This window comes from Cimex lectularius, unplaced genomic scaffold (assembly GCF_000648675.2).
Source record: "Cimex lectularius strain Harlan isolate CLEC.00 unplaced genomic scaffold, Clec_2.1 scaffold16, whole genome shotgun sequence".
Lineage (NCBI taxonomy): Eukaryota > Metazoa > Arthropoda > Insecta > Hemiptera > Cimicidae > Cimex > Cimex lectularius.
The window spans coordinates 942,888-955,089 of NW_019392679.1; positions in this window are offsets into that span (position 1 = coordinate 942,888).

Consider the following 12,202-nt stretch of genomic DNA (forward strand, 5'->3'; position numbering starts at 1 on the left):
TTTAACAAACTGTCTTCGTACAATCCCAATATTTTCATATATCTGTTGAACTGAGTCTGCTAACGGATCCTCAAAAATATCCAGAGTTTTTTTCCAAATAATTAATCTTTATGTGAGGTATTGGTTGAGATAAAAATAGTCAGTGTCACGAGCGGGATTCGAACCCACAACCTTCGGCTCAATACCACTTGAGATATCGTGACTTCGATCCACTTGGACACTAATTTCCCCCCTCAAAATTAAATCAAAAGGACTGAGAAGGTGTATAAGACAAAATAAATGAAAGAAAAACAAAAATAAAATGCAATTAATTCAAATAAAGATGAAATTGAAATTAAAGAATACCATAATTGCCATACGATGCCAAATATACCACAAAGAAAGTTCAAATTATAAATGTAAAATTTTTACAGTAATAAATTTTTTGAAATCATAAGAATTAAATTTGTTAAAATTAATTTTATGATTGTAAAGAAATCTAAAAGCAGCATTTAATGAAAAATGAAAGTAAACATTAGTGTTTACTAGTTGAGATAAAAAAAGTCAGTGTCACGAGCGGGATTCGAACCCACGACCTTCGGCTAGATACGCCGCTGCTCTACTACTTCAGCTATCGTGACTTCGATCCACTCGGACACCAACATCCCATCTCAACCGCACCTTGTGAATTTTCCCTCCTTTTTTCCATTTTTCAAGTCTCGTGTAATCTATTTGAATCTCAGCGAAAATTGAAATGGCCACGGAGAGCTTTAGTGAAGGTATACTTCAGAATCAAATAGATTACACCACATTTGAAAAATGCCAAAAAGGAGGGAAAATTCGAAAGGTTCGGTTGAAGTGGGAAGTTGGTGTCCGAGTGGATCAATGTCACGATAGCTCAAGTGGTAGAGCAGCGGCGTATTTAGCCGAAGGTCGTGGGTTCGAATCCCACTCGTGACACTGACATTTTTATCTCATCCAATAACTTACCTAAAGATTAATCATTGAAAAAAGTTTTTTGTCAATCGGACCACGAACTCTAATGAATATCAGTTAGTTTTGTTCGGCTTCGATGCAGTAGACCTGTAGTAATTTTAGGCTACACCTTTTTTAAGGTCATAAGTATTTCGCCTATCTATGTCCTGACATGATCTATTCAGTTCAGTTTTCCTTTTTATGACGGGAATTGTATTGATGTGTTATGGTCCTACTGTTACTTTTGAAACTTCTTTCTGGCAACCTTCAGAATCTTTCTTATCTTAGGAACCAAATAAAATATTCAACTTCCAAATACAATTACATGTTTTCATGTGCCATATCTGCGTCAACTAAATGATGAGCAAGTACTTTCTTTCTAAATGTACACTTTTACCTTTACATTAATCGAATTGGAGAAATCTGCTCGATAAATGTTGCTAACTGTTTGCGAAGAGGATGAAACAGACCGCCACCGGACTAGAATTTTAAACTGGAACCTTTTCGCACAATATATTATATTACATCGCTATATATCACTCTGCGATATAATAATCCAGGCGACTGAAAATAACATCCGAATTTCGTAATGTCGCGTTTTCACCGGGCACCGTTAATCTGCAGGATTTACGGCCCTTTTTGGGTTGTGTCTCCCATTCGGCAATTTACATAATATAAATTGTTGAGAATATACTAGCGAGAGCTATCCGGCCCTTAGCACAAACCGTTATGCAAAAATGGAGACCGTCTGTCCCATATCTTATCAATGTTAAATACAAATTTTTTGAAAAGGTGACATTAAATACAAAGTATTCGGTAGAAGCTCGAATCGTGCTTGAAAAAAGTTATTAGATTTTAATTCATTCCCAAAGAACAATGGTTGAGCCTATGCTCAAATTGGGAATTCTAACTTCAAAAATACTTAAAAGGAGCTCAAGTGCAATTTATGAAATCATGATCAATAAGTACACGGTATTTAAGACGTTTTAGGTCAGTCTAGTTAGTCTATTTTCAAAGGTTCGGCATTTTACCATCTTGTACAAAACAAACCCACCACTTAAGGACCAAACCAGCGAGGATAGGAACAAAAGACAAGGCCGTATTACTTTAAAAAAAATTAAACTATAATCGATGAAGAGGAGAGGATTGAGGGTTTTTTATTTGATGCTTTCGGCACTCGAATTTTTAAGGAGTGCTCTTGCATTGTCCGTCCTACTGGGAGATGAGAAAACCTGCAAGTTGGTCACTTCCGATCGTTCTGCTCTGACTAGTATCGTAGGTTGTGTTCTGTGGTTCTTCCAGTGGTGCAGTTGTCGCTGAAAATGACGAAATGCAATGCGCCACGTAAAAATAAAGATGTTGACTAGTGACATAACAAAACAGGAAACTAGATTCTGTATTAATGAATTAAGTTGACATTAAAGTATGGGGTTTTGAAAAGGTCTGGGATATAGAGGTGTTACATGAAAAATTAAAATTTAGCTGTTTTTGAGTATTTTTGAATTTTGAATTCATATTTTGAGCATTCAATGAACCATGGTTCTTTTCGTATCATGCCTTATATAGAAAATGGCATGTAAATAGATATAAGGGTATTTTGATAAAACGAAACAAAACTTTGATGATGTAGTCTTAAAGGCTATAGTTGCGTAGTTCTAGGACATAGAGAGGGGTCTGAAGGTGAAGTAGTTTATTTTAGTGAAACGAAACAAAACTGTGATGTTGTAGTCTTAAAGGCTATAGTTGCGTAGTTCTAGGACATAGAGAAGGGTCTGAAGGTGAAGTAGTTTATTTTAGTAAAACGAAACAAAACTGTGATGTTGTAGGTCTTAAAGGCTACTGTTGCGTAGTTCTACGAGCTAGAGTGGGGTCTGAAGGTGAAGTAGTTTATTTTAGTAAAACGAAACAAAACTGTGATGCTGTAGGTCTTAAAGGCTACTGTTGCGTAGTTCTACGAGCTAGAGTGGGGTCTGAAGGTGAAGTAGTTTATTTTAGTAAAACGAAACAAAACTGTGATGCTGTAGGTCTTCAAGGCCACTGTTGCGTAGTTCTACGAGATAGAGTGGGGTCTGAAGGTGAAGTAGTTTATTTTAGTAAAACGAAACAAAACTGTGATGATGTAGGTCTTAAAGGCACTGTTGCGTAGTTCTACGAGATAGAGTGGGGTCTGAAGGTGAAGTAGTTTATTTTAGTAAAACGAAACAAAACTGTGATGTGGTTGACTTAAAGGCTACAGTTGCGTAGTTCTAGGAGATAGGAGTCTGAAGGTGAAGTAGTTTATTTTAGTAAAACGAAACAAAACTGTGATGTGGTCGACTTAAAGGCTACAGTTGCGTAGTTCTAGGAGATAGGAGTCTGAATGTGAAGTAGTTTATTTTAGTAAAACGAAACAAAACTTTGATGATGTAGTGTTAAAGGCTACTGTTACGTAGTTCTAGGAGATAAGGGTCTGAAGGTGAAGTAGTTTAGTTCCTTAGATATAAAGTGGTATATAATAACACATAAGGGTACTGTAATAAAACAACAGATCAAGACTGTGGAGATGCTGGCTTGCGGTTTATAATTGCGTAGTTCTAGGGCATAGGTTAGGGGTTCTTTAAGTGTAGGTGGTGAAATCCGTTACATAAAACATGGCTTAAGTACATATGGAGTATTTAACTAAAGGGACAGTTCTTCAAACCCGTGGTGGTTTAGGCCTGATATTTCCAGTTGTAGTTTAAACTAAGTAAACTTGAAAGGTCCGTGAAGCGAGAAGTATAAATGATGGCCGAATGAGTGTAGTTCTGAAGCAGTACAACTTATCATGGCTTCTGAAAACAGCATACCCTAACATGGAAAGATTTGAATTTAAACGTCTAAGTGCAATAGTGGTTCGCTTTCCTGCAAAGTACTTAAGTCCATATGCGTTCGTTTTATTTTTCTGTAACTTTTGTTTAGAACAGTTGTACAGTAGATGATGATTTTGTATCTCTGTATACTGTCTGTACATATTAGTCGATTATGCCGGTTCCAGTTCTTTTTTCTGTCTAGGTACAGCTTGGTTTGTTCTAGAAATTAAAATATTGTTGCTATAGACTGGGGGTAAAGGTTTTGTTATAGTGGAAGACAATATGGTGCAGTTTGTTTTCACGAACCTGCGTTCTCCCTTGTTTTCAGGGGTGGTTAATTGGTAACGGGGTGGCTATGACAAAATCCATGTAGAAGGTGTGAAGGATTGGTACCAGGGTAATTTCTTAAGCACCGCCTTAGATCAAAAGCTAAATAAAATATATAAAGGGTAAGTTACAATGAGATAAGGAGGATTTAAAGATAAGGTGATAAGTGGAAGTATTTTCAGTAAGTCTAAATTAAAAGACTCAGCGAGAAGCCCAGGTGACAAATCGGATCAGATGGTTGAATGATATCAATGAAAACACTGGGATCATACTAGCAAAAATTAATCTGTATAAGTAGTTATTATAGTATCAATTTGTATATTTTTTCAGTGGTTAACCTTCCAAAAAGAAAACCCTATGAAGATTTCTTATCAAAATGTGATATTTCTACTTTGAAATTGTGAATGTGTTGAGTCGTACATTCAGTAGTGAGTATGGATTCGATTTTGTTTTTTGTAAACTGTTGAAGAGGAGAAGACAAAATGCTTCTAACTGGCCAAAATATCGATAATAGGCAGAATGATCAGAACTAGTTCAATTACAATTTCTTAATCTGTCCTAGTCCGAGAAGCTATTGAGAGAGTATTAGGAAGAATTTAGTTCAAGCAACTGACGCAATGAAAATTTCGTTGTCTTATTAAATGTCCAAAATTTGGCAAAGATTTTAGGCATATTAAATGGGTGAAATTATAACTTTACACGTCTCTGAGCAGTTAGTTATTAATTGTCATTAAAGTTACACGTAATTTTCAAGTGCGACTAAATTCTGAAAAAATTAATAACAATTGTTTTACATTACATTGACTTATGTTAACCCTCCACGGTATAATTATATGAAAGTATCTATCACTATGTCCCATAAAATTTCCTTTTCGTGTTCTAGGCCTTGTCAGTCTCTCAATATTCAACTTGGCTTAAAATCATCTTCAAGTTGGGTGAAAAGTCCGTTTTCGATGAGTGAACCTTGGAATAGATTTATATTTTGGCCGGACGGGGGAGAAAGTTCCCCTTCACGACAACCCCTTCGCCATGACATTCATTAAGCCGACTGCTCCCCCCGGTCACGACAAACACAGAGCTTCTTCTTCTTTATTATTAATAGAAACCACCACCCATCACCAAAACGTGGAGAAGAGAAATTTAAAAATTATATTTATAACAGGTTATTGATTGGTCAAAAGGCGAGATTAGAATTTCCTAGTGGAGCAGATTTCCAACAATTTTTCTTCTTTTAAGTCCATACAGGTTTTTTTTGTAACTATCTCATTCTCACTATTGTCGAAATCGTCTTCAAACCCGGGAAGTTGGTTTTTTTTTGGGATAATTAAAAACGAAACCGGGAACAAAAGAGCCGATAAGTGAAATAGGCCTGCCCTCCAAATAGGGTGTGACGTTCCCAGAGACATCTGGCAGGAATGAAGCCACTGTCGCTTCGAAAAACGATTACAGTCGTCCCACAGAAGCCTAATTGTTCTTCGGAGCTTTCTCAGATGCCGACGTCGGCTCTTCGACAGCCTAAATTGGTGGCTAGGACTTCGCCTACTCTTTTTTTGCCGGCTCTGTCGCTCGAAAGTTTCCAATATGTCACATAGAAAAACTTTAGTTAATTTTTCTAATTTTGCCGCCCTGTGAAGATATGCGATGAGTGAAACTAGTTAGTAAAAGGGGGACTATATAATTAGCCTGGAAACTCTACGAAGAAGAGAGTAACCAAATTTTTAAAAAAATATGGTGATTTTTTTGTTCTGGTTTGCGCGATAAATCTATAGTTTGGTCTTTTAAGATTATTTTGTTCTTTTTAGTCTGGCTGTTATGTTTTGTATGTTTTGTCAGACGCCATGTTCACAAAGTAATTAAAATTGCCTTGATTAGACCTACCGAATCTTGTAGTTTGGTATGGCCTGCCGGAACTCGTTTGGTCTAAAGTTCTACCAGTTTAGACTTGACCACCGAAGTTGGGGCAATGCTGAAACCCTTGACCAAAAGAGATTAATTTGGTAGACCATAATGATCAAAATGGTGGTCCTACTGCGGGTTCGTAACCTAGAATATCTGATGAAATTTGGTGATTCTTTTATGCATAAGGTTTCCACATAAATTAAGCATTATCCGCTTTCACTAATTAGTGTCACTCATCGCACCTCGTAAAAGGGAGCCAGACCAGAACGATCGAAAACGACCAAATCACCAAAAAAGTGTTAATTTTATCCAAATGAACAAACTGACAGTGTGCTTTTTTTGATTCACAAGAGAAAAAGGTTTTATTTCTTCTTTTCTTTTATTTCAATAAGCAATCAATTACTATCCATTTATGTCTACATAGATACATAAAAAGCATGGTGTTGAATAAATCATTAATTTTATTATGAATTTGGTGATTTTTGTCTAATGTATTAGAGGTTTTAAAATCATTTATAAGCTGTATCTATAGTCTGGATGAAAAGACAAATTCAATGTTTTGAATGTTATCTGCCATGATTTCATTTTAAGGTCATTATCATGGCAAAACAATGTTAAAAATGTACAAATTGATATTATCAAGTTTTTAAAAAAGTTCACTAGTTTCGTGGTCCGATTGACCAATTAATATCTTTCAATTAATTAAGGTTTATAGTTGAGATAAAAAAGTCAGTGTCACGAGCGGGATTCGAACCCACGACCTTCGGGTAGATACGCCGCTGCTCTACCACTTGAGCTATCGTGACTTTGATTCACTCGGTCACGAACTTCCCATCTCAACCCCATCTTTTGAATTTTCCTTCCTGTTTGAAAAAGGTTTCGAACTTCTTTGAGCGTAGACTCAGTCCCAACTTTTCCAAGGACTGTAACACTATTTTTCTCTAAGAGCTTACAAAGAAAAAGCTTCGGAGTTTAGGCCTCCATATCTCAAAATGACTCCAAGTTTCTTTAAAAAAAATTGTTTAGCGTTAGTTGTAAATGTATTGAGGATTCAAGACCAAAACTCTATATTTCTTAGATTAATTTTTTTTAAATACTTTCTTCCTTATTTTTGTGGTGTTTGCTAGATGTCTATTTGCACAAAGTTTTGGTTGAATAAAATATTAGCTTTTCCAACGATTTTAATTTTAATTTATTTTTACTTAAATGCAACCAGACTGCGAATTCTTCGAAGTGAATTTAAATATAAAAGTGTGTGGCGATTAGTGACCGTTATTCCATGATTATTCAGAGATCGTGAGATGCGGTCTGGTGTGATGTAGGTTTCAGAAAAACATTTTTTTTTATGTACTACGTTTCGATCTTTATTGAGATCATCTTCAGAGGTCAAAGTGTTTGTTTTCTGCGTAAGTGTGCCATTTTTATTCTCTCAACACGACACGCAAGAATGGTACAATTACGCAGAAAACAAACACTTTGAGCCCTGAAGATGATCTCAATAAAGATCGAAACGTTGGCACGATAAAGAATATGTTTTTCTGAAACCTACATCACACCAGACCGCATCTCACGATTTCTGAATAATCATTAAATATAAAAAACGCACATTTAAAATCGTTGAAAATGATTACTATAATCAAAACCACGTATATAATATTTTATTTCATATTTACTACGAATACATTCAAATTTAGATGTTTGTCGATAATTTGTGTAATTTTTTTTATTTCTTTTTTCCCAACTCTGTGTTCATTATTTCATATTAACAATCCAATCTTTGGTCCGCCTGGTCGCAGATAATTATATAGCAATTGGCAGTGCTATAAACCTATATGTTTTATGTTTATGATGTTTGGTCTAAAATGGTTGAATCAATAGCACAAAAGAAACCTTTTATTTAATAAGGAAGTGTGAATGAACTGCTTGAATATTTGGCCGAAGTCATAGCAGTAATGGCTCTTAATGGCCGGAATCCTCTCCCCTATGGGAACCGCCTTCCCCTTCGTGAGGAAAGCGTTTATGGTCAAAAAGCGAATCTGATGGGTGATTGAACCGAAAACAACTTTTTTATCGCGACTTGATAATGATAGCCGGCTCAATTTATACACACGTTCAAAAACAAAAGGCTTAAGGACACCCTAATACGATTTTTAGGCTGAGGTAGGCGTTGGTAGTTAGCGTTTTCGGCATATAAAGAGAGATTGCTATTACTAGCGTAAAAAAAGATGTGTATACTTGATATCTCTACACATAGCTTCTGGACTACAGAAAATAAATCATTGGGACGGCAACCTCTCCAACAGCAGCATCTGGTCCTTAGGACTTAGTAGAATGTCCTTTTATTTAGTGATGTTTGAAGCAACACCAATGACTGATTGGGCCTGGAGAAGATCGTAGCAAACAAAACGTTTGACTTAGACGTTGTAGCTTATTTCCACTTGAACCGATACCAAAACTGCCATCATGGGGCAGTCCAGAGCATCCTCAGTTTGTTTTGACACAGTGTGTTTTGGACTTCAAACTATCAAATGCAATCACAGGTACTAACGTACTTGCCGTGGAATGTCACAAACACTGCCACGCACACTTAGAGAGGATCCGGTACTTACCAGAGAGTGTGGAGTTATCCAACGACACTAGTCGCCTCGATCAAGGGCTCTTCAAGGCTAGGCGTTGAAGATCGACAAAATCTATAATGCCAAAAGTGCTGAGCAGTGCCATTGATAACTTTCCGCAAATTTAGTGCATGGACTATTTAATGCGCTCTATTTGGAGTATCCGCATGGAACACTAACTTGAATGCAAATTCCTCTATTTCGATATGTGTCCAAACGAAAGAAGAAATGAGCAAAATGACGCTGAAAGCTTATGGTTGAACAACCTTCGTCAAAACTAGGAAACGTGTGCTGAACCGGCATTGGGTCATATATTTATGTCAGTTCATCATTGAAGATGTCGCAGGCCAACAACCCGCATCAGCTCTAAGAAACACATTGCTACGATTAAACTCTAGGGATAGGGTCATCATACTCTTTGGGCAAGTGACATCTAAGCAAACACCTATAAAACATGAGTATATTGAACAGGGACCTCATTTGTACGTTGTGCAATAAGGAGAAAGACCTGCTACCCGTATTATTTTCGAATGTGAAGCAATCGATCAATCATCACATAGGTACCAACATGATCCTGGAAAAACAACTGCTATCATGATAGCTTATGACCATCTACTTTTTAAAAGAAGTATTGAGTCAATTGAACTGAAATAAAGAAATAGGAAATGTACAATAAACCAAAAAGGCTGCAGCTTTTGGGGAATATCAGGCTCTCGCTTCCTACTATTCTGTATCATCATCACTAACATCATATTACTCTATTATATATTACTGTACTATTGTAAACTCTTTAACTTTTAATTTTTCAAAAATCAACCTAATCACTTCACATTTCCGATATTTTCAAAACGGTTTCATCTTCCGAAACAAGGTTGTCTTGAATAACACCTTTACAAAGTGTAAAAAAGATTTTTATGGTTCTGCCTATAGGAAATTTAGGAAGAACAGAGTCCACCCTTATAACTTGGCTAATCTTCCTGATTGGGCAGGCCTATTTACAACACTTTTAACCAAAATGAGCCATTGACATAAACCTAATTGCTTAGAACATGCTTACTCATCGATAATTTTTCCCTATTCTAAGTCCTCTCTCGTAGCTGCCCAAAGTTTAGCTTAACTGCAAATAACTTCCAAACCTTTAAAACTTAACGAACTTTGTTGGCTTGAAAAGGGATAAGCGTGACTTCTGTAAAATGTTCAACTCAAGGTGGATCGAAACCGGAATCTTTCACCTCAATAAATCCCCAATAAACTGTGCGAAGCATGCTTCGAATGCGAAGCAACTACTCAACGGCTAGATAACCTAGGAGACAAAGATGATATAAATATTGTACCTACAACAGTCAATGACTTTCTCCTTCCTAAAAGAAAAGTACAATAAGCCAGAAGGTCGTGGAACATCGCACCTCCTAGTATGATCATCATTTATTATGGAGTGGTGACTGCGCAGCTTTATCATTTTTTAGTTAAAATAAATTATGTAATCTGTAATGTAGTGAAAAAGAAAACAAAAGGCATTTCGAGGTAGCAGTTGAACCAGTCTTGAAAGTAGAGGGACAATTCATCTCCATTTCTTTCGTCCATTTACCAAATATTTATGGACGCCCAAGAAACCACAAACGTACTAAACTACTGTTGATGCTGGATCACTCTCTGCCTACTGTGAATTATTTCTTGCGTCTTGTTCGTATATTTTTGAATAACTGCACTATGTTTTTCACAAGGTTTTGTCTCTTTTCCTGTTTTGCAGAAATTTTTCCTTAACTAATTGTAAGTTTAAGTGGACAAGACATCATAGTTGTTTAGGGAGGAATGTGTACTAGAGATTAGATTATCAACGTTAGTTGTAGGACGACAGTTTAACTCATGCCTTCTTTGTTTTTGTTTTTTTCAATATTTGCCATTCTGACACCTCACATAATGTATCGAAAGTAAAAGACAAACGAGAAGCTAACGAACGTTATAGTTAAAGTTCGTAATCCTGATGCCGTCCCTTTGGGAATCTGTATTAAATAAGCAAATTAAAATAAAACCCAAAGCTCAGACACCAAAAGGCAGGGGTGTGAATCCCCTTTTACGCATAAAAGCCAAGAGGGGGAGGAAAAGTCTCAAGATCTCGTAACTCTTTAATCGTTGCATAACACGCTGCGAGTTTTCTTTGCTTTTGGTCCCTTTTCGACACAAATCGCCTTTCTGACCTTCTGACTCGAGGGTTCGGCGGGTTAACGACGCCCCGTTCGTGTTAAAATAATGGATGGCCCCTAAAACATCCGCGGCTCATCTCTGTAACGTATGCAAGCGGTACGACGAAGAATATGAATGAATCTTACAAAATGCTAGCTTATTCGGATCCTTCTTCGGAAGAATATTAATAAATAACGTGCTTCCCTGGCTGCAGACCTTGTCCTTTTCAATATGCACGTGATGTGAGTACATGGTGTTAACTAGCTTTTGGGAAGGGTTTTCTCAAATTAATAATGTTTACAAAGAAATCTTTATTTTTTCAATTATATAAAAAAATTAATTTAAAAGATACGTTGCTATTATGACCCATTGCCATTAGTCATCTTTCAGCCTCACTGATACTACTTACATTGGCATGTCTGTTAAAATACTCTTGCCCAGCAATTTCGTATTCATTATTTAAATCTTTCCTTAAGGGAGCTATGGATTGAAACAAAGGTTGGAGCATGGTCTGGGTTATATGTTGGGTGTGGCAGTAGTTAAGCCAGGAACACACTTACCCGATGATACGCCATGCGACGCTACCGGATGCTACCCGACGCCTTGCCACGTTTTGGTGGGGTGTGCACATCTATCCGACGCAAGCACACGTCTTGTCTGTCCATAGCGTTTATCACAATAATCACTATCACAAACGCAACGCATCTTTTGTTTTTAATGCACTATTTTGAGCAAAACCTTGTAATAAATTGTTAGTTAAATTTTAAGAGCACAACTATCTAATAAATACAATTAATTAAGGTTTTTAGTTGAGATAAAAAAAGGCACGAGCGGGATTCGAACCCACGATCTTCGGCTAGTTACGCCGCTGCTCTACCACTTGAGCTATCATGACCTCGATCCACGGGCAACAACTTCCCATCTCAACCACACCTTTTGAATTTTTCCTCCTTTTTGCCTTTTTTTTTTATCTCAACTAAAAACCTTAATTAATTGTATGATATTAATTGGTCAAGCGGACCACGAAACTAGTGAATTGAATAAGTTTAAAATGAAGTATCCTTCACTAATGCTCTCCGTGGCCATTTCATTTGTCGCCGAAAATCAAATTGATTATACGACATTTGAAAAATGGCAGTTAATTTGGTTTATATTAAAATAAATATGTTGTAATTAATATAACGACAATAATAATGTAGTTTGAATAAAAATATGAGAGTCCGGTTCTTTTGTCTTCGACTGTACTCGATGCGACCCGACGAAAATCTGGACAGTGGGGATCACAGAGCGTCGGGTAGGTTAGCGTGGCATAGCATCGGGTAGATGTGCACGGGGGTAATGCAACCTTATGGAAAATCCGAGTTTGGATTTGCGTCAGGTTGCATCGGGTAAGTG